We start from the raw sequence: 4,697 nt of genomic DNA, 5'->3' as shown, positions 1-4,697 counted from the left end.
AGAAATGTCGTCCTCATGGCGCGCCATGGGTGATAACAGCTGGCTCTGTGTGGCGGTACGTGACATTCCAGGCGCTGACGGGGAAGCGACCTGACTTGAAGCCCCGTGTTTCCGACCTGGCTCTTTTCTCCAGTAGTTCAAGCCCAGTGAAATCCTGGTGTTCCTGTGTCCACGAGTTACCTTACTGGCCGGCTCTCTCTGCCCTTCCATTCAGGCTTCTGATTCTCATCTGTAGAGTTAGGGGCTCAAATGTCAAACTCAAGAGTATTCTTGAGCTGGGCATGCCTGATCCAAGAACTTAGGGAGACTAAAGCAAGCAGATATCCCTTTAGAAAACCAGGCAACTACATTGTAAGAGCTATCTCAAAGCAACTAAAACTAATAAAACTTGAGAACAAAATGAACCAAAGCCTCAGAATCTGAACAGCGAGACCGGAGGGCGCTGTAATCCCGGCCCTCAGGAGGTGGAGGCGGAAGGATCAGGACAAGCTCAGCCTCAGTCTTGAAGACAAAGTGAGTTCGAGGTACTGTCTCAGAAAAGAAAACGGGTTTATCCTTAGTCAGCGTCGTGTTACGGTAACAAAATCCTCCAAGCTGGATAACTTTATAGAGAAAGAGGGCTTATTTAGCCGATGAGTCTGAAGGTTCGTGAACCCACACCTGGTGAAGGCCCTTCCTGCCGGTGAAATCTCAGTGTGACCGAGGGTGTCATCTGGCAAGAGACATACCTGTTAGTTCCCGCTTCTTACAGAGTCACCAGGATTCAAGCAGGGGTGCTCCACCCAGGTGACCTAATCTACCCTGAGTCACTTTCTCCAAAGTCCCACCTCTACCCATTTGGTGTGACTTTACTCTCTGGTTACTTTTACGGTGGGTAGTAAGCTTCAGCATTGGAGCCCTGGGCAGCCTCGCGTAGACCACAGCCACCACCCACCTTCCCTGCATCTCGTAACGACCGGTGCTGGGGATGAAGCCCTGGATTTGATCCCCAGTACCTGGTGATCTTGGTGTGGCGGTGCATGATTACAATCCAGGCATCCTCCGTCCAAGGGGGTGATGGAATTGCGAGGGTCAGCTACACAAGAAGTTCCAGGCTGTTTAGGGTAAGTGCCATGGCTCAAAAATCCAAAGACCTCAGAGGCAGGCGGATTTCTGAGGTCGAGGCCAGCCTGGTCTACAAAGTGAGTTCCAGGACAGCCATGGCTACACAGAGAAACCCTGTCTTGAAAAAAAAAAAAAAACAAAAAAGAAAAAGATCTGAAGCTCTCACACTAACATACATGCAGGCAAAACACTAGTGCACATAAAGTAAAATAAATTATTGAAAATAAAAACCTAACCAAACAAAAAAAATTATTTCAAAAGTAGGAATATAGTGATATATACCTATAATCTCAGCTCAAGAAACCAAGGTAGGAGTATTGTAGAATTATTTGGGGAGTGGTTACTATACCTCCTTTAGCTCCTATCTTGAGGGGGTTTCCGCCCCACTGTAACCCATTCAGCTCCCGAGTAAGTGACACAATGATGCCAGATTTTACTAACAAGCTGCTGGCAGATGCTGGGCAGATTCTGAGCTAGCCTAATCTGAGTGTGCTGTTAACACCAGAGAAATGCTCTGCTTCTTGCCAATTTGTCCTGCCTGGACTGTTTCTGTGGTAGCCATTTGTCTTCAGTGTTGGGCTTCCCTTGACGGCGTGCTCACGGTCCATCCTGCCTAATGGTGACCTCCTGTTCCTCTTTCCCTCGCGGTCTCACTCCATCACCAGTCCCGCCTTCTCTCCCCTCTGCCCAGTCACGGGCTCCAGCCAGCCTCTTTTACTGACCAATCAGAGACCTCGGCGGGGCATTCTTCACAGCATATTCGTCAATACAATGCCCAAGTCACACTGCAAACCTGATCTTGGGGCACAGAACTCGGTATCTGAATACACAGTGCACAAGACCAACCCCAACACAGGAGGATCCCTGAGAATGTGAGTCCAGCCTGAGCTACATAGTGTGAGTTCTAGCCTACCCTGGGCTACAGAGTGACAGACCCTGTCTCAAAAATAAGAGGAGGAAGAGGAGGAGGAGAAAGAAGAGAAAGAAGGGAGGAGATGCAGAAGGAGAAGAAGCGAGAACCCAGGGCTCCATCCAGATGTGAAGTAACCAAAGACAGTATGATACTGATCTTGATTCTAAAATGATGAACTCGGAGAACCAAGAGACAAACCAAGGAAGTCGATGACGACATCGATGATGACTACATGAGCAAATGTTGCTGTTCCTGGGGTTGCCAGAGATCAGCTGACAGATGATGAGGCTGTGACCCCAGGGAGGAGGAGCAGAGGGCGAGAACCAGTCTCAGTCGGTCAGGAAGGACCAGTGAAGAGCAAACTGCAAGCAGAGGGAGCAAGGAGTGAAAAACCTGTAAAACACTGAGGCAGGAGGATGGATGTCTTCATTGTCCGATGCATCATCCTTCACAGTGAGGAGACGACAGAGTCTTAAATTGGTAAAACAAGACATAAGAGAAGGGGGGGTGGGGGGGTGGAGAGATAGCTCAGTGGTTAAGAACATTGATTGCTCTTCCTGAGGTCCTGAGTTCAATTCCCAGCTTTGGCATGGTGGCTCACAACCATACATAACAAATAAATATTTAAAAAAAAAAAAAAAAAAGATATAAGAAAGGAGCTGCTGGAGAGACGACCCAAAGGTAAGGTGCTTGCTGCAGAAGCAAGAGAACCTGAGTTCAAAGCCCCGGTACCCCTGTAAAAATGGGGTATAACTGCATATAGGTAACCCCAGGATTGGGGAGCCCAAACAGGCAAGCCTATGTCTGTAGTATGCCCACGTCAGTGGGTTACTGGGCTCAGCAAGTCCACGGAAGTCCTTTAACGGAAGTCCTGTAAACATCCAGGGCCTTTGCTTGCTAAACAATCTTGATTTCCAATGCCCCCCGTTCTTCCTTTGCTTTCTGAATTCTCAGTCACTCAAACCTGCCTTCCCTTTTTTTTTTGCCTCAAACCTGGAGGCATAACGCAAAAGTCTTCTGGGGAAAGCTAGCATATACCAGAATTTCTCTCATGCAAAACACGGAGAGAGCTGGGGCTGGAGAGATGGCTCAGTGGTTAAGAGCACTCGATACTCTTTCTGAGGGTCAGAGTTCCGCTCCCAGAACCAGTGTTAGTTGGTTAGGAGTTACTACCTGTAACTCCAGCTCCAGGGCATCCAGTGCCCGCTTCTGGCCCCCGAAAGCTCTGTATGCATGTGGCAATGAATATTCAGACAGACGAATAAACAACTTAAAAGTACACATAGAATTTAAAGCACAATGTGGAGCTGGTAGAGAGGCCAGAGCAATCTCCATATTATGCAGGGGTCTGTGGTGGTTAACATTGAGAACTTGAAGCCGGGCGTGGATTAAAGGCACACACCTTTAATCCCAGCACTCGGGAGGCAGAGGCAGGCAGATTTCTGAGTTCCAGGCCAGCCTGGTCTACAGAGTGAGTTCCAGGACAGCCAGGGCTACACAGAGAAACCCTGTCTCGAAAAACCAAAAAACAAAAACAAAAACAAAAACACAAAAAAACATTGAGAACTTGATTCTGGAATTACCTGAGAGCGGTTCCAGATTGGGTCGATTGATATAGGAAGATCTGCTCTAACCGTAGACAGCAGGGCTCTGAACTGAATGGAAGCAGCTGAGTTCATCTCTCTCTGCTTCCTGACCATGGATGGATGCAGTGTGACCAGGTGCCTCGAGTTCTCCCACCATGCCTCTCTGCCGCCTCCGTACCTTCAAATGAGCCAGATTAAGCCTGTCCTTCCTTATGTAGCTTTTTTTTTTTCAGGTATTTTTGTCATAGCAGTGAGAAAAATAAGTGGAGGGTGTACTCTGAGATGCCATGTGGTACCCATGGGTCGGGGGGGGTGCTCTGCTTGCTGCCTCCGAGATCACAGATGATTCCCTTAGACTGTCACCCAAGCAGGGACAACTCGCACTCAAGGTAGCACTCCATCTGGATGTGGTGGCACACACCTGTCTTCCCAGCACTTGCAGAGGCTGAGACAGGCTAAGCTAGAGCTCGAGGCTAGCCTGAGCTATCTAATGAGTTCATGGCCAACCTAAGCTATGTAACTAGTACCTGGTAACTCAATGGTAAAGCCCTAAGTTAGAATGCGTGATACTGAGTTTACTTGATAGCACTGCAAAGTCCCAAGTAGCCCAGGCTAGCCTCAACATCATCATAAAATCAAGGGTGGCCTTGAGTTCTGATTTTTCTGCTTCTACCTTCTAAGCACCGAGATTCTAGATATGAATCTCCACATCTGGTTTACTGTTTCTCTGAGCATCTGTATGCAATATATGCATGTGTGCACTTGCATGTATGTGGGTGCAGTGTCCTGTCCATGTGTGTGTGTGTAGGTCAGAGGTCAGTGTCAGCATCTTCCACTATCACTGCCTACCTCTTGCTTTTGGGACAAAAACTGTGAACCTGGAGCCTAGTGATTCAGCTTCTCGTTGGCCATCCAGCCTTGGGGACCTGCCAAGTGCTTGCCTAGCATGTATGAAGCCCTGGGTCACATCCTCAGCACCACATCAACCAAGCTTGGTGGCACTCTACCAACTGAACCACATCCGCAGCTCTCGAGCTACCTTTAAGTTTTGGACCATCTGTTGTAAACCCACCAACGAGCTATTGATTCACATG

The sequence above is a fragment of the Mus pahari genome, chromosome 23, assembly GCF_900095145.1.
Source record: "Mus pahari chromosome 23, PAHARI_EIJ_v1.1, whole genome shotgun sequence".
Classification (NCBI taxonomy): domain Eukaryota; kingdom Metazoa; phylum Chordata; class Mammalia; order Rodentia; family Muridae; genus Mus; species Mus pahari.
The sequence above is the reverse complement of the archived record's forward strand: the minus strand, read 5'-3'. Positions refer to the sequence as shown.